Source organism: Neovison vison, chromosome 13 (genome assembly GCF_020171115.1).
Source record: "Neovison vison isolate M4711 chromosome 13, ASM_NN_V1, whole genome shotgun sequence".
In the NCBI taxonomy this organism is placed as follows: domain Eukaryota; kingdom Metazoa; phylum Chordata; class Mammalia; order Carnivora; family Mustelidae; genus Neogale; species Neogale vison.
Window position 1 is genome coordinate 102,702,109 of NC_058103.1, and position 22,815 is coordinate 102,724,923.

Sequence of the window (22,815 nt, forward strand, 5' to 3'; positions counted from 1 at the left end):
TCAGTTTTTGGCTCTAGTTATCTTAAGTTGTCAGAGAATAAATTCAGGGTTGGAAGAAAGTTAGGGAAGAAAGTCTAGAAGGGTGGGAACTGCAGAGGGAACGTGTTATATAAAATCTGCTGACTCTTTGGCTGACTGCTAAACCAAACATGTATAAAGGAGATCTCAAGGGTCCCAATACACAGCAGCAGCTGAAAGATGAAACAACAGAAAAGAGACTGTAGTTGCTGCTGACCACCCCAAAGACAGAGTTAGAATTTGAGACCAGCTAAATTAACTGGCTGCTAAAATAATTAATCTTCGGAGGAATACAACAGAATCTAGAGTCACAGCAACAATTATTCATATTACCTATTACCCAACTAAAAGTTACTAGAAACGTGAAGAATGAGTAAAATTTAATCCATACTCAGATAAAGAAAAGCAGTCAATAGAAACTCACCCCAATAACATTCAGATGATGCATTTAGCAATAAGGACTTTAAAGAAGATACTATAAATATATTTGAGGAACTGAGAGAACTATATACATAATAAATGAACACATATGGAACCTCAGTGGAAAAGATAAACTATAAAAATGAACCAGATGGAAAGCCTAGAGTTGAAAAGAAAAAATGACTACAATGAAAAAAAAAATACCGTTTGAGCTTAACAGCAGTTTGGAAATGAGAGGAGAGAGTCTGTGGACTTGAAGATGGATCAGTATAAAGTATCCAATCTTAAAAACAAAGAGGAAAAACAAACGAAAAGTGAACAGAGCCTCTGAGATCTGAGCACTGTAGACCATCAAACAGTCTAACATAAATGAACATGAAGTCTCAGAAGGATAAGGGAGAGAGGATGGGTATAAAATACATTTGAAGGAATGACTGAAAACTTCCTAAATGTGGTGAAAGACATTAACTTACAGATCCAAGAAGCTCAACATACCCAAGGCAGGATAAATACAAAGAAAATCATACCTAGGAACACCATAGTCAGTTCTCTAAAATCCAAAGATAGAGAGAAGAATCTTGAAAACAGCCAGAAAAAAACACACACTCCTTAGAGGAGAAGCAACTGTGTGAATGACAGCTAACTTCTTTCAAAAAGAAACAAAGGCCAGAAGATGAGGAAGTGATACTGTTAAAGTACAGCAAGAAAAACATTTTCAATCCAGAAGTCTACAGTTAGGGAAAAGTCAAAATAAAAGTCACTTTCAGAAAGACTAAAACTGAGAGATTCATTACCTGAAGACCTGCACTAAAAGAAATGATAAAAGAAGTTCCTCAGCTTGAAGGGAATTAACATCAATGATAAGTCATATCTATAAAACAGAATGAGGATCACCAAAGAAAATTTTTGAAGTAAGTAATTATTAATTTTTCTAGTGGGTAGCAAACTTATCCCATATAGATTAAGTGACACATGACCTCTAAATAGAACACATAAGTCCTATAAATTTTGTTTTTTTCTGGCTTTCTCCCTAAACCCCAAAGCAGCCCTCCAAATAAAAACAAAAACAAAAATTTGGTTTTCATTATTTAGCTATGTGATTCATCTTAGGTACAAAGTTAACTTATCTGTGCATTTGTTTCCTTATTTCTAAGGTGAAAAGATGGAATAAGTAATCTCAAAATTCCTTTTGCCCTGAAGATACTTTGGTTTATGACTAAATTAGAGCTGTATATTAGCAATATTCTCCATTTAATTTTTATGATTATTACTTATATTTTCATTATTATGGTGAAGGTAACTGAGTCTTATTAATGACCAAACTCATAAAATTCAACCAAGACCTAATGCGCCTCAGAAGCTTCTCACACTTACCAAATCCTTTTGTGCCTCACAATTCAAAAAATAACCTAAAACATACACCCATTGCTAAAGTAATACCATGCAGTAAGTTATAGTGCATATGTTTTGTGGAGTGTAAAAGCCCTAAACAGGTAAAGGTAAAGTGGTTTTATTATCCCAACTGTCAGGTTTCCTTTCACACTGGCAATATGTTGATGCTGGATGCCTGTTTCTTAGTCATCTTGAACACCAAGGAACTACATTAAACCACATCAGAATGTGCTTAGCCAAGCGCGAAAGTTCACTGCACAAGTCTTGCTTATGTGAGAAGTAGGGAGTAGGGGAGCCAGGAGGCTCCAAGGACTGGGAACAGTTAATCAAATATTCAATGTGTCCATGTTTCACTGCAGGGGAGAATCTGTGGAAATTCAAAGATCTGGTGATTTGCTACCGAGATGGACTGAAGCCAGGCTAGACTCTAAGGCTCAGCCACCATGTTCCAGGAGGTGGCCTTTAGGGCGGCCTTCCTCAGTTATGATGTTCTGTGACATTTGAGCTGGGGAGCCTTTCCATCTTGCCTCAGTGCCTCTGAGACTCTGCTGGATGAAGCAAGGCCTGGGAGGTTCTTGACCGATTCAGTATACTCTAGAACAGCAACTTGAGGACCTAGACCCCCGAGGCCTCTCTGAGGTGGCAGTGGAAAGGTGGGATTAGAGGTCCCTTTTTTGGCAGGAGTTTTGTGATTCTGCTGAGTGCTCTGTGTTCCACTGTTTCTTTTCTCTCCAGAAAACAGCCACTGTGAATAACAGGCTGTTTGGAAACAGGTCTACTTAAAATGTCACGTTAATATAATTATTTACAAATACTGGCACACATGAAATAAAGGTATGACTGAAACAGAAAATTTCAAAGCCTAACACCATTACTTTAACGAACAGAGCAGAGAAATGATGAATAATTTTCTGTTTATTTCACAGCATTCTTGATAAGCCTTTTTTCCCCCCTAGTCACATGACCCAGGTTAAATTTCTTTTTTAAAAATCTGCTCCAACTTCCCAACTTGTAGCACATAGTATGGAATACACATCATTTGTGTTTTTGAATGGCTCTTAGATTTGAACTTTGTCACCTCAAGACCATTATACCTGCTTTTATGCTCCCCTTTGGGGAAAAACAATAACAGAGCCCCAGGGGGAAATTCTGGGTACTCAATCAGTGAGCCAAAACCTGCTTTCTGATATCCAAAAAGCCACTGACGTCAGAGGCAACTGAGTCACTGACATCCCTGTGAGCTGTCTGTGGGTATCTGACAGCAAAATCCAACAGATCGTTAGAATAACAACCAGAACCTTCTAAGCCATGGGCCACTGGATGTCAAATAAAAGAACTTCTGACAGTGCAGAGTTGTCATTTAATTAGAGCCCAAGTCAAAAGTACTTGGTTTCCTTCCTTGCTTTCTGTCTAGATGGGTGCTTTGGCCCATCTGCCAATATCCTTGAATTTATTGCTCAAGAGCAGCTTACATGTGGGGTCCTGTCTTTCCACCTCAAGTCCTTCAACCAAGCAAATGTGGGAAATGGGAGGTAAAAATGAAGGACTATTCTCAGAGGGGTTTGTCTAAAACCAAATCCCAGACCTTAGCTTCTAAACTGTGAGACCCCCTCCACTGCTTGCCAACCACATAAAAGCCTCAAGAAGACCCTACTGTAAGCATCAGACATTATAATCTACCACCATTTTGGCATACACATGCTGGGGGTTTTGGCAGGCATTGAAAATTCCCACCCACTAGATGTCTTCCAGCTTAGGAATCAGAGCAAAGAATCCTTACCTCTAAAGAGCCAACCTGGATTTTGTGGCTGGTAGTGGGGACAAGTACACAGAGAATTCAAAAGGCACCCCCAAACCAATGCTCAGTGTGGGCTATCCACCATCTGCAGGTTGGCAGCAACTTGTCACTTTATTCCTATACTCACCACAAAACAACAGCAGCAGCAACAATAAAACCACAGCCCTTTGACGGGTTTTTTGAGACACAAAATTGGCTTCCACATTCTTCTTCTTATAACCTGTCCCAGAAAAGGCAGTGAAACCAAAGGGCAGTATTTTTTGAGTTAAAAATTTGACAGTTGTTTAGACTTGAAGCTCCCTGAGAAAAGGCTCTGTCTTTTGACCTCATTGCTGTGGGGCACGGTACGACATCAGTAGGACACAGTAGGTACATGGGCATCTACTCATATGGCACAAAGATGATGGAATGTTCTGGAGCAGCCACTGAGCTGTTAAGATCACAACTTTAAACAGCTTCCTCCAATCCTTCCCTCTACAGTGAGCCAGCAGAAACAGCTGGCTTAGTTATCCTCCTCAGACTATCAGAAGAGACCTTCCTAATGACCCCCTCACCTGAATGCCAATTCCACTCACTCAGACCCCCCTCATCCTTCCCTTTCCTTCAGCCCTACTTAATGGGAAGACACCTGGTAGACTGCATGACACTTTGCCACCAGGGAACATTATTTAGGACAATATATTAAAGTGGAAAGAGCTCTGGGAAAATACCTAAATAGCATTATGCCTTGCTTTCTTCCACTATAACATGGGGGTAGTACTACCTGATATCTGGTCTATATTGTAGGACTATTGTGAGTATTAACATGCTTAAAGCTTATGTAAATATTATCATCATCATCATCACAATATTTTTTTAACATCTGCATCCTCAAAACAGGAAGTGTGAAATGAAGCTGTGGTTCATGACAGAGTGGAAAGAAGCCTGGAGCAGCGGTGAGCTGGGGGCTGGCAGTGGCTCTCCTACGCCTTCGCACTGTATGCCGTGTCTACGACTCTATCAGGGAGAGGGTAGAAGGTTAGCTTTGTGGCACCCACAAACTACTTGCGCTAGAAGGGACTCCAAGAGATGGCACAAGCTCATGAAGTGAGGTGAGACCTGGATAGTTCTGACATGCACTGCAATCCTGGAGGTGACCCCTCTGATGTCCCTACATGCAGGAGCCTGCTTTGAAACCTAGAAGTGGGACAGGGGATGGGCTGAGCTGAGCTTTTGTGATGGTTTGGCCCATATGAGCTTTCTACACCTGGAAATCCATAAATAGTTTTCAGAAACAAGTCACTCTAAAGAAAGCCAGACAGATACCATTTCATACCCATGAAGATGGCAATTAAACAGGAAAAAGGAAAACAACAAGTAGTTGGCCAAGACATGGAGAGATTGGAACCCTCATACATTGCTGGTGGGGACGTAAAACAGTGCAGCCGCTTTGGAAACATTTTGGTAGTTCCACAGCATATTAAACATAGAATCATCCTATCACCCAGAAATTCCACTCCTAGGGATTTTCCCCAAAGAACTGAAAATGGGTGTTCAAATAAAAACCTGTAGGTAAAACTACATAGCACCCCTTTGTCCAATCAGCAAAAGGTAGAAACAACCTTACCTGTCAACTGTTGAATGAAGAGACACAAGCTGGTATCGCCACACAACAGAATATTATTCAGCCACAAAAAAGGAATGAAGGCCTGACATAGGCTACAAGGTAGATGGACCCTGAAAGCATTATGCTGAGTGAAAAGACCCAGAACCAAAAGGCCATCTAACAGATGACTCCATTGACATGAATACCCATAGCAGGTAAATCTACAGACACCAAAAGCACACTAGTGTTTGCTGGGGGCTGGGAATGGGGAATGCCTATTTCCTGGAAAGGAAGCTGCTAGATTCTATTAAATCATAAAGTTTCTGGGCGCCTGGGTGGCTCAGTGGGTTAAGCCGCTGCCTTCGGCTCAGGTCATGATCTCAGGGTCCTGGGATCGAGTCCCGCATCGGGCTCTCTGCTCAGCAGGGAGCCTGCTTCCCTCTCTCTCTGCCTGCCTCTCCATCTACTTGTGATTTCTCTCTGTCAAATAAATAAATAAAATCTTTAAAAAAAAATCATAAAGTTTCTAACAGCCAACATGGTGAATCTTGTATTTTTTTTTTAAAGATTTTATTTTATTTATTTGACAGAGAGAGAGATCACAAGCAGGCAGAGAGGCAGGCAGAGAGAGAGGAGGAAGCAGGCTCCCCGCTGAGCAGAGAGCCCGATGCGGGACTCGATCCCAGGACCCCGAGATCATGACCTGAGCTGAAGGCAGCGGCTTAACCCACTGAGCCACCCAGGCGCCCCGAATCTTGTATGTTTTATACTGCTCGCTCTCGCTCGCTCTTTGTCTCTGTCTCTCTGTCTCTCTGTCTCTCTCTCTCTCTCTCTATATATATATATATTTTTTTTTTTTTTAAAGAGAAGAAAAAGAATGAGAAAGCCAGACCAATGTGGGGACCATGTGGAAGGAAGGGAGCATTCTAGAGCTCCAGTAGAGGGAGGACCTTCCCAAGTGATCTCTGCTGTACTGTGTGAGCCCTTCCAAGGGCCTGCGTTGTTGGCTTAATTGAGAAATTATTCCTAATAAGTCCCAAGGAGCTACAGGTCTTTTCCTTATAAACGGGAAACGATCATATCTCATGGCAGCTCATTACGCATTCTTTTGGTACCATGAGTTGTTTTAAAACCGTGAAATTAGTTCTGGCAGAGTTTACAGAAAAACACCCATGAGATGAGACTGAATGAGTTATGTAAGACTCCTCACACTCTGCATACGAGATGTTAACTCCTTACTAGCACCGCTAAGGACACCAGAGTCATTTATAAAGTAACAGCATGCTCTGGTTTTTTTCACCAAGACCAACATGTGGTTGATGGGAAGAAGCCGTTCTCTGGACCTGTACCTAGGCAGGCCCATCGGTCGCCAGGTCCAGTCAGGTCCTCCCTCTTCACATGTGGTCTTGGAGGCCCCCAGACAGATGAAGGGTCTTGCCCAAACATATTAGTTTGACTAAAATTTCCGGGAGCTAGGATGACATTTTGGCATGGTATAGTGAAGGCTTTAAAATCAGCCAGACAGCTAAGACACGACTATGACCATATTCATGCCCTGTAGCTATGCCACAGCACCAGCGGCAACCCAACCAGGAGGAAGACCAGTTTGATCAACTGAGCTTGAATTTTGGCATTAAGGAGACACATCTTACAAAATTTTTCACCTGGCAATAGTCATTCAATTACATCTAGGGAGGGGGAAGAACCCCACCTTATTATTTAATGCATGAACTCGAACAAGTTGCTAAGTTTATGAGCTCTCTCTCTTCCTTCTCTTTTTCTCATAAGCACACACACACACACACACACACACACACACAGAACTTCACCTGCAGTATAACTAACTAACTAAATAAATCTAATTATATATGGAATATTTTAACAATAAAATGTAATACTTCATAACTTCATTTATTTAGAAAATAGCAAAGAATTAAAAAACCAAGTCAGATGAAGCCCACTTGAGATATGCATCAAAGATCAAGCACACAAACTTAGAGAAGCTGTTAGGACTCTATTCAGAATCCTCGGGCCCTTTTTCTACAAAGAAACAATAAGTTGAGTTATCTTGTTCCTAAACCGAAAACTGGCTCCCTAGAAGTGGGGAGAGGGAGCCCCCTGGGGCAAGGCACCCTGACTGCCACAATGTGTGATTACTGACCACCAAAGTAGGAAGATCCCACAAAACTAGAGCAAGTGGAAGTAATACAAAATTGAATAGCCTGAAGCCACAGGAAGTGTTAGCAAATCATACCCCACCCTAAGATGCAGCACAACAGCATGTGGGGAGCACGGGCTTAGGAGTCATATAGAACCCAGTCTGAAAGCCAGAATTTGCTACTTAATTGCTGTGCAATCTTGGGTAAGTTACTTCCCATCTCTGACCTTTAGTTTCCTTCTCTAAAGGAATGATACATCCTCACTTTAGAGTGGAAACAAGCTTCTCGAATATACAGGGTTATTGTGAAAATGAGATAATTATGTAATGAGCTAACAGAGGCACCTAGTTATTGCTCAATAAAAAACTTTTTTTTTTTTTTTTTAAAGACCTGAGGACATCAGGGTGTCATGGTGTGGTCTGGTTACTCATGTTCATGGTGAGTCATCTGGAGAAGGTTAACATGTAGTCTGCATGTTCTCAGGGAAAAGGCAGGGACCTTCCCTCCAATAAGTTCTTCATCTGCCTTCCTCCCCTGGGATCCCTGAAACCTCAGGCCTCCACCCCTTTCTGCCCATCTCTGAGGCCCTGCTCAGATTCTCTCCTTCTCTCTGTAAGACCTACTTTTAGCTAACTATTCTTCTCTGATAAACTGCCTTATCTTAAGGTGTCAATGCTTGAAAATAGCAAAGCAAAGTTTTTGTGGGTATCAGTTAGCAAGAGGGACTGCCACCAATGAAAGGAATTCTTGAGGGCGGGCGTCTGGGTGGCTCAGTCGGTTAAGTGTCTGACTCTTGGTTTTGGCTCAGGTCTTGATCTCAGTCAGTATCGTGGGATCCAGCCCCATGTCAACACCCCCAAATAAAAAAATAAAAATCTTTAAAAAAATGAAAGGAATACTTCTCTAATAGTGACATTTCGACAAAGGAGTGTCCTCTCAATCACACCTTATAAGCAGTTTCTCCTGAAACCACACCATCAGGAGCCTGGGGCATGAACAGGGCCCAAGGCTGGCCACAGAAGATAGATGGTGTTCCTTGTCAGAGTCAGAGGTTGACAGGTATCCATGCAAAGCCTCACAGCCCCCCTTCTGAGTGATTCACAGTTATTTTTTTATATTCTGCACTGATCCAAAAATACTGGGGAGGGGAGTGCTGAGTCACAAAGGAAAACAAGGTCTTAAGCCAACAAGATCCCCCCATCAAAACACTAAGTTAATCATTATGCTTTCATGGGAAAACATACTGAGAAGTAGTCTTGTTTCTTTTTCCTTTTCTCGTTTCCCTCTGCAATCTGATGTTCTTTTAAACACCTGTGGCTGGAGCCTGCCTTAGCAGAGAGGGAGATAAGGCGGGAGGGGCACAGGAAGAGACAGATGGTTGAGGCATTTTAGCTCTTATCAAGATGTGTGTATTGGAATGTCTCAGCCTTTTCTTGTTCTCTCTCTAGCTCTCTGTCTCTGTCTCTCAGTACCTGTATCTCTGGTTTTTTCGTGAAAACAGTAACAGAAACAAAGCTAGGATTTCATCTGCCCCACAAAGGGGGTCCTGATTTGTAACAAAGGGCAGGCATCGCAAGTCAACTTCGGCACCCAGCCCAGTGTCTGTGCCAATTCTGTGTCTCTCCTCCACCTTGCCTGCAGAGACATTAGATGGGTTGCCTGAAACTGACTGTGACGGGAGCATTTACACCACAGAAATTGGCAAACACTACAAATCAGGGCTTTATTTTTTTTCTAGAGAGCCAATTGTTCAACATTCAGCGTTCACTACTGACAATAGGCATTCCATAAATATTTGATATATAAACAAAGAATGCTGAGCTGTCCCATTCATTTGAGCCATTTCCAACACCTCCATGGCTCTATTCATAGCAAACCCTCTGTAAATTCTTCTCAACAAAAAGACGACAAGCCTTAGGATTTAGTTATGAAGCAGAGAAAGAAATGCCAGGAAGACTAATTTAAAACAAAATTTCTCTTTGGTAATAGCGTCTCTGACTCAGCTCTGGTGGAAAGTATCAACCTTATAAACCCACAAGGAAGAGGTGAAGATTTCACATCGCTTCTCATTTCTTTTGATCTTAAGAAGAGAACAGCACTAAACGCTTGGGACAGGGCTATGAGAGGGAGCCCGGCAGGCTCGGTGCAGCCGTCACGTATGGCAACCTCCTCTCTGTGACCTCAAGGAGGGAGTGACTTTCTCTGAGCACAGGTTGCCTTGTTACTGACTAGTAAATAACATTTCCTCTACCCGACCTACAGGATGACTGCCTACCTGCCCCCCTGCATCCCATGTTCTCCCCAAGCTGAGCTCCTAGTCATCCTCTGGAACCCAGTTCCCATGCTTCTGTTCCCTCTGCTGCTTCAACAAAGCCACCCCTGCCCCCAGAAGAAGAAGGCCTGCTTGTTGGCATACAGGTCCCTCAGCCCATCTCTCCTGTCTCAATTCCAGTGCATATCATGCTACATGTATATAGCTGCTTACAGATTGGGTGCCCCCAACCTCTGTCACTCTGTGACCTCTGCGAGTGCAGGGGCGGTGACTGGCACGTACCCGTTGATGACGGCACATTTAGTGAGTGAACCAGCGAAAACTAGAAGAGAAGGAGCTTTTCAACTGTGAACACAATACATAAAATGTAAAGAGGTATTATCGAGGGCCGACCACAAAAAAGGGTGCACCCTACTGCCAACTTTAGGAATAGCCCTGGCCTGCACAGTCCCTATAAAAGCATTTAATCACATAGCTGCTAGACAAAATTCGTGAACACCTGGAGGCCTTGGGTGGAAAGGAGCAGTTAGGAACTACAGAAAGCATTCTTCTAATTGTGGTCTCCCCTTCCTCCTCCTCCCTTCTCTCAGTGTGTTCCAGCTGCTTTATTCCAGGGTTCTGCACCCTCCCTGCCCACAGGGCTCAGAGGTAAGAATATTATATAAGGGAGGAAGGCTGCCTTCATTTGTTTTAATAAAAGAAACAACCCATTTAAAGGAACACAGACTTTAGTGGCTCAGATATTTCAGAATGTGAATATGACCCAGAGGCTCAGGAATACAGAATGGCTGTCTTGAGAATGACCGTTTTTTTCCTATTTAAAACATTCTGGAAAATTGCTCTGTGTCCCCGTGCCAAAATGAAAAAATGAAAAACATAAGGGCTATTTGGAATGTCTCTTCATTTTACAGATGACTTTAATGCATAATGTTATAAAGACATGAAGCTCTCTGGCCTCAAATGCCCCTGATGCTGCCGCCCAAAAGCCCGGGAGAGGCAGCTTGCCCCAGTGTGGAATTTGTGAGCAGACCCTCGCAAAGAAAACCCATCATTTCAGATGACTCTCATAGTCGTTCATGGGCTTTTTAGCGTTTCCTAATAAAACAGAAGCATGCGGGTGTGCGGGGGGATAGAAGTGTCTTACAGGATGAGAAGATGAGGACGGAGGACGGTGGTGGCAGCGTATCTCCATGTGAAAACCACGCCAGCCAGGTAGGGGGCAAACCACTGATGTTACAGGTGTGGAAAACGAAGGCAGAGAGAGGTACCACGGTGTAGCTGCTGGGGGATGGATGGTCTTGCAGTGAAACCCAGAGCTCTCTCAGGATGCCCGGCAGGACTGAGATGGGGTGGGAGTCCCAGAAGAAGGGGCATCACCACTAAGTCTGTAAGTAGAGACCACTTGGAAGAGGGTGCGAACTGCGGTCAAAGAGACCTGACAGCACTCCCGGGGCTAAGTCCCTCCATTGTTTCTTAACTATGACCCCTCTGGCTACAGTTTCCTCATCTGAAAACGTGAGTAACAACTCCCAACTCAAAGACTGCTGTGAGGGTCACAGGTGCTGCTGCTGGTGGTGGTGGGGAGATGGGTACGCGGGAGGGATCAAATGGTAGCCTTAAGTAGCCATCATTATTGGTAGCTTTGCAGAGGGCTCTCGGCCCCACGAAGGGGATAATTTCATATCTTTGTGACTCTGCTGGGTGGGAATTGTAAATATTTCATGAGGTCCATCTCTCTTGTCCTCCCTTAGTGTTTTAGCAAGTGACAAACAGCTCAAGTACCTGGCTTCCATGTTCAGAAGGAAAAAGCCTTCCTGTAAAGGCAGTGTGTGTGTGTGTGTGTGTGTGTGTATGCTGATGAGCCTGGCTGATTTCTTCTACTCTACTTTGGAAATGATATTTACCTGTTGTTGACAAACCATCCTTGTTTTTTTTTTTTTTTTTTTTCAAATATTTCTGTGTCTACAGAGATAAAAATCTTTGCCCAGATTCAATAAGGCAGGAAATCAATTAAAGTTTTCATTTTCTGCTTAGCCTCAAAAGACGAGAGGATGAGGGAAGGCCTACATAACAAAAATGTGTACAGATTCCTGCAGGTTTCATTTTGGGCAATGTGCTCTGGGGGAGGGGGGCGGATAAAAACAAACAAAGAGCCTTTCATGTCCTAACAATTTTTCCTGTTTTTTTTTTTTTTTTTTAAATTTACGAAGCTATTTCACTCTATTTTGATTAATATGGACAAGTCCGACAGAGGAAAGACACCTCAATTTTTTAAAGACAGCCCTAAACCCAACAGCTTGGCTTTTAAATGGCTACATTTAAATATTCCTTTCTCTGTTCATTTCCAAACCTGGGCCATAAATCACCCTTATGAACACAATGGCCTGTGCCTATAGCAATTTATCATTTGGATAATGTCACCTGTTCAGGTGTGCATTAATTTATGCCTCAAATTAGAATTCCGGTTTGCTGAAATCTTCCCTCCCATCTGCATATCCCAAGTGGCAGCCCCTTAGGACTGCCGTGCACAGCCCAGGGGCAGGAGGAACCGAAGCAGTTCTTCATTCTCCGGCTGGAGGAAGAAGCCCGCAGAAAGAAAGTTGAGGCCTCACAGAACTCTGTAGTTCACTTGCTCAGTCTCTTCATGTTCACCATCTACGGAAGGAACCTGTTATGAAACGGTGGACAATTCCAGCCCCAAGTGGAGGAACAGGCATGCAACCTGTGTGGCGGTGTTTGCTGCTCTTAGAGAAGATGAGAACATGAGAAGGAGTGGGAGAAAGGGATATGAAGCCCATAAAGGAGAATCTCAGAGTGGAAAGGATACCAGGCTGGCTGTTGGGAGTAGGGAGTCCTAGTTTCCCGGCCAACTGTGTGTCCCCTTGGTCAAGTCATATCATCTTTCTCCGCCTCAGTTTCCTTAGCAGTAAACTAAAAGTTCTGAGAGGTTGTCTTCCTTCTCTGACATTCCATGACTCTAATTTGAGAGGAGGTAGATAGTTAGTTGTCTGTTACTACCGACAACCCCCGTGATGTAACTACCTTTTCCAGCTACTCCAAAATAGATGGGAGTGGGGAGTGATGACTAGAAGTTTCTGACCCATGATATGGAGAATTGGTCTTGATACATCTGGGTGGAGAAACCTGTATTTGGGTTTGTTTTTTGCTGTCTCTATTTTTTTTTTCTGTTCTCCTTCTCTTTCTGTTTCATTTTTTCCCTCCGTATATCTCAGAAATAGACAAAATTCTATCCAGTACTGGCATTCATATTAACAAATATTCAAGACGGGCTTTCTCTGTGTTAGGTATTATACTGTAACTTTTGAATAAAATGGTTTCACTTAATCCTCCAAATCACCTAGGGAAGGCCACATTAATCCTCCCTATTTGACAGATGAGAAAACTGAGGCACAGAGAACTACTTTACACAAGATCACCACACAGGGAAGGGCAGAACCTGAACCCGAACCAGAGTCATCTGACTCCCATATGAGTGCTATTTCCATAGGGCAGAAGTGAGCAAGTTCAGAATCAGCGTCCTTTAAAATGTGATTTAGTAAGTCTGATTGCTTAAGTTCCACTGGTGATTAAGATCACCTGTAGCTAAGGGGGATTACAAATATTTTTGAATTTCCACAAATGAGAGAGGTGTGACTATGAAATTACATATGTATGAGATTAAACAACTGATTTCAGGAGCCACACAAAAACTAGTCTCCTTGCATTTTGGCCAGGGTTTAGATATTTGAATTGCAGATTCAAAGATCCTGGCTCCGTTTAGTCCTCTTTATAAGCCTGTGATCACAGCTCTTAAATTAAAAGTCTCTCCCTTTCAACAGAAGAAACCTAAAATCCAAATTTGTTCATTGTTCTTTTTTAATGGCCTCTTTATACACGCAGTTTCAAAAATGATTTCCTCATCACCCAAGTAAATCGAAGGAAAATGACTTCCCCGCCACAGTTTTTCAATGTGTCAAGTTTTGTCCGGGGTGTGAAAATTGTAAGAATCCCATGGATCCAGTCTTGAGCATATCCAGGGCGATGAATCACTGCTTCCACCAGTCACTTCCCCAGAATGCAGCCCAAGTTGTCCCAAGGTCCTCTCTGCTCCCCCCTCCCCCCATACGCAGCCGTCCCCTCTCACCGTGACCATGACGCCACTCTCCTCTGACAGGCACGGGAACACCTGCCAGGGGTGACTTCACCCTACCAATCACTCTGACAACAGCCCAAATAAAACGGTGTCATTTAAACCACAAAAAACAATCCAGGGAGGCTGGGGAGCTCAGACAGAGTCACAAAAAAGGGAAGGAGAGGGGAAGAAAGAGAGAGAGAGAGAGAGAGTGCAAGGGAGTGCTGTTGCCACAAAAAATTAAAACACAGTCACCCCTGTTTCGACTTAACTTAGGAAATGCGGGGAGACAGTGCAACTAGAGGGAGGGGTTAGGAGTCTGAAAGAACTGGGCTTGAGCCCAGGACTTCCGCTTACTGGCAGGCAACCTTGGAAAAGTTACTGACCCTCTCTTATTTGTAGGACGGAATAGTAGTAACAGGACCCAACTCATAGGTCTGTTGATATAAGACTCTTAAGTATTTACGTAAAACACATAGTACATAACACTCAATTCGCGTTAGCCAATTTATATTATTGTATTATTAATACAGGATTATATAGTAGGTCTGCCTTCCCTGTACATTAGTGAATGTCCTAGCACCCACTGTGCCCCTCTCCCTCCCTAGCAAACGGTTTGCTACACCATTAAGAAGGATGTGAGAGAAGCCTAGATTCTGGTCCTTGTTTTGCCCCTGACCAGATGACAGACTTGAGGCAAACACATAACTTGGTATAAGTTTCAAATTCTGCCAAATAACAGTGCCACTGTCTCTAACATGGTATCATTTCTTCTACTAATTGTTCAACACCAAAATGTCAACACGCAAGGAGCAGAAGTTTATATTTTAGGTGTCCAGGAGTCCTATCCTTTGGACACAGAGTCCTCTTTTCTCCAAGGCTGCCCCTCCCCCAGGAATGTGGAGGGTGGACCAGGCAGGATTCGCTGCCTGGGAATTGTTTGTAAAGCCTCCTTTTGGAGTGTTCCAGCCAATTCCACAGCATCTCTAATAAGCACTTTAGGCAGTGACGTGCTCTGAAATTCTTCCTTTCAGTCGGAAAGTCAGAACTGTCAGAAAGAGTCTAACTCTTCTGCTTTTGATTTCCTGGTACGAACCCAAGAGGGAAAAATTGCAAAGGGGTTAGAAAACAAAGTCGACAACTATGGGGACTGAAGACAGCCCAAAGTCTAGCGGATGGCTGATCGTGTCCCTGACCAAAAAGCGCCCAATTTGACTAGAAGCGAGCGTCTGTCTGAACGAGTCTATACACCCACCCATATGTAGACAGCACCGGACAAATTCAGGGCCAGACTGCAAGAGAAGAGATCAACTATCCCTTGCCATGCCTTCTGAGATACCATTATCTTCACACTACCCAAGAACTCTCATCGGCATTACTAACGGGAACTTCTAGATGGTCTTTACTGCCGTCTTTCCCAGGCAGTTGCTGTGCTAGTGAAAATAATAGCACCTCCTGGTATCTGTAAAGGCTTTACAGTTTCAAAAAGTGGTTTCATCTCTATACTCTTCTTTGATCCCCATGACAATACTATTGCGTAGGCAACGTGGGCATTATTATGCTCATTTCACAGATGGAAAAACCAACCAACCTGCTTGGTGAGGTTAAGGAGCAGCATGCAGGTCAGGAGCAGAGCCAGAACTGGAGTCATGGCTGACTCCCTCCACCACCACTACATGTCCCATGCACTATAAAAAGCACATTCTTACATGCGAAAAGGAGGAAAGCAGAGTCTTGAGGGTGTCCAGGAAAGACAACTGGACCAGGTGGAAGGGGCTCTGGTTTCTAGCTCTGATTCTGCTGTAACTGAGCTGAGGGCCTTGGGCAAGTTACTTGCCTTCTCTGTTGTTGTCTATAAAATAATGTCATTTCGCTCTAAATTCTGTAACTAATTCTATACCTCCTTAGAATGGCCAAGCTGACATCAGATTTGGATTGGTAAATTTGATGGTCATTGGCCATAGCAGCCTGAAACATGACAGTTGGTGGAAATGGGCACAGTGAATTCTAATTCTTTTTTAAAAATTCATGTCTAAAAATTATACCTGTGTCTTAGTTAAAGAGAAAAGTAACTCTAGAAAGTTTTGTTGAAAAACCAACAGTCCCCTCCATTTCCCATGCCCTCAGAGCAACCACTTTCAACTCCTTTAGCTGATGCTTTCGATCTTTACTGCTATATCTCTAAATAACATGTTTATGTAACTACTTCTTGACTTTTCAGTTCTAGGCTTTATCTATTGACCTTCCACTACGGAAGATGAGGTTTCTGCTTTCTTTCAAGATCTCCCACCCCCACCACACATGCACATTTCCTGTCCCTCATCCTGCCAATGTACTTCTCTCACAATTTGGTTGGATCGATATTGTTTTAATGACAACAAAAATGCGATTCACTGCTAGGTCGTGTCGTAGCCAACTAGAATGTTTCTTGTTTTGTACAATAGTGTGTTTCTCCGGGAGTTAATAATGAGCTGTTCTTGCTTGCTTAATTTTCTAGCTACTGATCACTTATTCAATCTCAAACTTTCTCCTTGTTGTGTAAGTTTCAATATATTGAAACACATCAGGTGTTCTACCAATTTCACCTTCTTGAAGCCAGTTCCTCAGAAGCCTTCTGACTGGCTCTAATATGGACGGGTGCAGAGCTGTTTTGTGGTTTCCCTTTCTCATGATCCTGGAGATTCTCTTCACGGTCTATTTTGTTGGCCTCCTTGTTCTTGGAGCTTGTATCTTTCTTGGTTTATGTTCCCATCTTGATGGAGCTTCCTTCAGTAGTCTCTTGAGAAAGGATGTGTGTGAGGTAATATTTTGGAGACCGCACATATTTGCAACTGTCTTTATTGTAAAGTCACATGTAATTGATGGTTTGGTTAGATACAGAATTCTACACGGGAAGTCATTTTCTCTTAGACTTATGAAAACCTTGCTCCATCACCTTTTAGTTTCTATTGTTGCTGTTCCGAAGCTTAATACCCACCCAATTCTTGGTCTTTACTATGAAACCTGTTGTTTCTCTTTGGACATCAAGGATCTTCTTGTCTTTGGTGTTCTGCAATCTCATAGCCATCCTGCCTTAGTATGGATCTAATTTCATCCACTATACTGGACATTTGATAGATTCAATGGGAAACTTGTGTCTTTCACTTTCCAACTTTCCTGAGTTACCTCTTGAATTATTTTATCCTTTCCACTCTCCGTAGTCTTCTTTCCCTTATTTTTCATTCTATGCTTTGATTTTTATTTGCCATAGCTCATTCTTATTTTTTCATGTTCCTTTTTTTTTTTTTTTCTTTAAAGAACAGCTCATTCTTTCATGGAGGTCACATCTCCATTTGTATTTCTGTGTTTGTTAAAGACGGGTATTTCCCTCTCTGCCAATTTTTTTTTCTCCCTTCATAGTTTGTTTCCTCTAACTTGCTACTTAAAACAACAACAACAACAACAACAAAAACCTCTTTCTCATATTAGATACTTTCCTCAGATGCCTGATAATTCTTGGTTATCTGCTTATTTTTAAGAATGGGGTATGGAAAAGCTGAGTATGATTTTAGAGTGCATAAGAAGAGTTCATTCACTATTAGATTAACTGATTGGGTAACTTCCTTGAGGAACTCCAACATGAGTTTTTTAGTATTTTATTCCTCTTAGCCTAGTCAGATATTGCAGTGAAGATTCAGATTCCTGCTAAGAGGTATACATCTGGCTGCCATTGTGTTGGAGCCAAATTGGAGGAAGAAAGCAGGGAGTCTTCAATTAAATATATGAATGTATTCTTAACCCCACTGTTTGCACATGGTGTACCAAGCAGAGGGACCATCAGTTTACAGTATCCAAAGAATAATTACAGTCAGGGAAGAGGTAGAACAGTTTCCCAGAGGGAACTTGGGAACAAACTGCTACTTAAACAGACTTTTATTCGGTATTATTGTTAGCCCACCTTGTACTTCACTTTCAGAGGTAACTAGTACCATCAATTCTTTCATGGTGGGGACAGAGGAAGAGAGAATCTCAAGTAGGTTCCATGCTGAGCTCAGAGCCAGACATGGGGCTTGATCCCGGGACCCCAAAATCATGACCTGAGCCCAAACCAAGAGTCATTCACTTAGCTGACTATGCCACCCGGGTGCCCCATGGTGCCATCAATTCTTGATGGGTTCTGCGATGTTCTGGGTTTTCTTCACTATTGGCTTGGGATTCAGTTTTCTTAGCTGATAAGCCTGTCACTTCTATTCCACTGGCTTTCTAGTTTCCAAATATTATTGCTGATGTAATATGTAGCCTCTGGGTTGTCTCTTAAAAACACTCTTTACTGTAGTGGATTTTGAAGGGAGAGCAACTAACTATGTGGGTTTAATCTGCTATCTCTAACCATTTTGTCTAAACGCCTTCATTCCATCTCCAGCATAGTAAAATAGGCAAATATACTCTGGACTCTGTGGCTCAGTCAGTTGAACATCTGCCTTTGTCTCAGGTCATGATTCCAAGGTCCTGGAATTCCAAGGCCCATGTCGGAATCCCTGCTCAGTGGAGAGTCTGCTTCTCCCTCTCCCTCTGCCATTTTGTCTACTTATGCTCTTTCTCTAGCTCTCTGTTAAATAAATAAATAAAATCTTAAAAAAAAAAGAAAAAAAGAGCTCCACTCAATTGTATCCTTTGCCTATCTTCCCATTAGTTCTGCCTTATGGGCAGAACTGAACTTAAAGATTCTAATTGGTGCCAGCTAAGGAGATAGAAAGAAAATACTTTACTCTAGAATATTATATTTTTTAAAAGATGTATTTATTTGTTTATTTAATATGTATATACATATGGAGAGAGAGCACAGCAGAAGGGGCAGTGAGAGGGAGAGAGAATCTCATGTAGACTCCATGCTGAGTGGGGACTTCAGCATGGGGCTTGATCCCATGACCCTGAGATCACAACCTGAGCAAAAACAAAGAGTTGGACACTTAACTGACTATGCCATCCAGTTGCCTCTATTATATCTTTATTATATTATATCTTTATTATAATTATTTATTAGATTAGACTTAATGATAATGTTTTCTATAACATATTATTCTTGAAAAGTAGTTTTATCTCTATTGTTTTATTTTATCATTGAAATAATGTGTGAAGTAACAGTAACCATAATTTTATAAATGAGAAAATCAAGTCTTAGAGAATGGAAGTATCACATTTGAGGTCATTCTGAGCTGGTCCTTCCAGTGACCTTTCAGACTGGGTCTTCCAAATTGTGTCTAAATTTGACTTTTCCTTTGTATGTCTTAGTTAGATGCTAGATACTCAGTACTGCTCAGTTTTGTGTAATGGGGTAAAACAAGGTCCCTAAACTTAAGTGATTTATAATCTACCTGGATAAGGAGGCCTATTACATTTTATAAAACAATCTATAAAAATTAGGAGGGAGTAGATAATTAGGGACTAATTTAGCTCTTTCAGTCCATGGGGAAAAGTTTACACAAGGAGGATGCACGTTTTCAAATGGCCCCTAAACTTCGTACAGCATCACGTCTTCATGTCCTTGCCTGGGCTGTTCCTTTTGCACAGATGCCTTTCTCTCGGTTTTCAGCCCAATCATCTCCTTTCTATTGCTGGCTGCCATGCCACTCCTTCCCCCAAAGTCTTCTTCAAACTCCCCAGGGAGAATTAGTCAGTCTGCCTTCTCCAAGATATCCTGCAGGTCTTTTCCTTCCGGGAGCACAGATCACATATCTGTGAAGTTTGCTGATTTTTTTAAGGGGAGGCTGTGTGTATGGCATCTTTTTCTACTCCAAATAAATCACTGATTTCCTGAGGGTAGGAATCAAACCCTTTTCTGCTTTCTATCTCCAGGGTCCCATGTGGTTCCTGACATGAGTGAAAGGTCCATGAGGTGAAGATATAAATGATCTGGAAGAGAGGAAATAGCTTGCTGAGATGCCCCATATGATCCCAAAGGTGTCTTTCCTAAACTCAGATCCTGGAGATTTGGAGGCAGGAGCCCAGAGCTGAAGAAAGTGGGTGGGAAGAGAAGAAAGCAGCTGTGCCAGCAGATGCTGAAGAATTTCTGGGGTTCGTACTCTTGCTGCCAGAACATGAAGCCCCCGACAACTAGGACCTCTGTTCCTCGCTCCTTCTTCCCATGCAATGTGGCTTTGTTTGCCACATGTGACCAGTGTTCTGATTCTCCTCCAAAGGGCCGCCTTCAGCACGGTGAATCAGCTTCCCAGGATGCATCCAGGCCCCGTGAGAATGTGGAGGCTCAGAGGGGCCCATTACCAGGACAGGAGCTTGGCGCTTCTCCTCCTCTCCTGTCCCCACCCTGCAGGTGAATTCTTTGCTTAGGCACTGGGAAAATTTGAATCTACGTTCACAAGCGGATGCATGAAGCAAAGGGGGCTGAGAAAATGTAAAAATCCCCAGTTTCTCTTCCCACGGTTTGACCTTAAGGAAGTCAACTAACCCAACAGCATTTCAGTTTACTTCTCTATAAATGAGTCTAATGATACTTCGCCTAACTCAGGGAGGAGTGGCGAGGCTTAATTAACTAATGCTCATTTCTCTCAGCACTTTGGATGTCCTCCATGGGCACAAAATTATGTTATTACTTGGAATAATAATAATAGTTTCCCCTAATAATTCTGTGTTATTATTACATTTAAGGAACTGTATTAGAGGCCTTCTGGATCTAGTTTAATACCTATAAATGTCTCTCCCTGGCAAAACAAGGGAGCATTGCCCGGTGATTATGGTTTGTCTTACATTTCAAAACCAGTCGGTTTAAATCCTCCGCAGAGTCCTTAAAACAGCGCCTGGCCAAGGGGGAGCTCTTTTGATCTCACTTCACTGGACCACTGAAAGCACTTAGCTTTAGCAAGGCGGGCGGCTTGTTTTCAAAGCCGAGGACTTGGCGATTCTAAGGGTCCAAACTACCCCCGTGGAATGATAGGCACAGAGCCAAGATAAGGAGGCCCATCTCCCCGGGCTGCTGCCAGAGCAAGGTGCCTCTATCACAAGCCTGATTGCTGTTGTCCCCTGTTCTTTCCACTGGTTTCCTCTGGCACTTCGTGTCCGAACTCCTCCCCCAGGCACCGGACCACCCCTCTACTGCATCTTTACAAATGCTCCCTTGCACTCCCTTTACCTCCCTCTTGATCTTTTTTTTTTTTTCCTCCCTCCTGATCTTTTATTTCTTCAAACGCACAAGGTTCTCTCTCATTCTCTCTCTCTCTCTTCTGGGCCTCTATGCATGCCGTTCATGGCCTTTGCATATGCTTTCCTTCTTGTCTTTGCCTTCAGCTCTCAGGGAGGTTCTCCCTCCTTCCGGAGCCCTCCTTTGTGCTTGGGTGAAAGCACCTGGCAGACAGCATCGTACTTGTCTCTTGCCTTTCCAGGTTTGCCCACAAAAGACCATGGGAGCATGAGGTATGCCAGTCCTGTGCACTGAGCCTGCATACAGCAGGTGCTTAACCAATATTTGTTGCATGCATGAAGAATACAGTTTCTCACCTCTCTTATATTCCATTCTCTTATATTCTATGCCCCACCCTAACATTAATCCTTTCCTATCCCTCCTTATACCAATCACAGGTAAGTAAAATAGATTAAGAAAGGAGAGAAGGAAAGAAAGGAGTAGATTCCCGAAAGGAGAGAAATAGTGCAGATGCGTTTAAATCTTCAGGAGAGTCCTTGAAATAGCACCTGGAACAAGGCAAAGTGAGAAGGAAGAGGAATATTTGGGAGCCTGAAATAAAAGGAGGGAACAGGTGCAAGGACTCTAATATGTTAGGATTAGATTAAAATCATCCTTAAATTTTCTTTTCCAGAACTTCCCACATGAGAGCAGTGGGGAGGGCAGGAGGAAATGTTGGGAATCTTTATACACATTATCTCGCTTACTGCTCATACTCACCCTAAGGGACACAGGGAGGAAGGGAAGCTCAGAGAGGTAGAGTGTCTTCCTCAAGGTCACACAGCGAATAAACTGCTAAGTCCAACAAGCAACCCAAATACATCTGAATCCCACCTGGCCCATTTGGAAGAGCAGGACATGCACTCCACTGATGGGGTGTTCTTCCTTTGGGACTCTGGGGTCCTCAAAGGGCCCTTCTCCACAGGATGCAGAAGAGAAAGGGGGAAGCTAATAACTAAGAAGAAACTTAGCACCCAGTTGGGCATGTCAACTGCTGTATTCAGAAGAGTGGTTTCTTACTTTTGCAGGAAAAAAACAAAGATTCCTATTTTCTTTCATCAGAAGGAAGATGAATTGATTTTTCCTTGGTGCTCGGTTTATCTTTCCTGGTATCACATACATGTCTCGAGGTCCTTCTGCCAGCAAGCTGTTGTTAATTTCTCGTCCTGGCAATATTTCCCCGGACAGTTTGGGCCTGGCAGGCAGAACCACACTTATGGACTTAATGCAAAACCAGTAAAATGAAGCCCAACAGCCACACGGAAGCAGCAGCTCTGTCCCATCGTGGTCTCTCGCGAAGGCTCTGTAACAGCAATTAATAGATTTCCGGCGGTCCAGATGCGTGCTGACATCTAAATAACTTGGTCTCACTCTCTGGTTTTCTACATCTAAATTTCCCCTCCCTTTGGGGAATGAGATTAAAAACAAGAGTCCTGTGCAGAGCAAGCAACTGGCTTGTCTTTGATTTATGCCATTACTAGAACTGCGGTCCTTGAAAGAAATTCCATCATTCCCATAATGAGGACGGAGATTCGGTTAACTAATAAATCCTTCAGGAGTGTGCTCTGATGCTGTTGAACTTTGCATTAAACAATGATGTACAAGAAGGGAAGAAAGATTTTTAAACAGCATGATACAGACACACATCCACTATGGAATTAGTCAAGGCCCAGAAATACCATGGGTAAGAGAACCTAGTTTATAATCAATAATAATGTATTGCTCCTGAAAATACTAGGTAACAGCCTTACTTCATTCCTGGGCCTTTCTTTATAGAGGGAAGGGCAAGAACCAAAACCTATCTGTGATTCAATCAGAAAATGCAAATGAGGTCAAGTTTCTTACAGGCTTGTGAGATTTCCCTA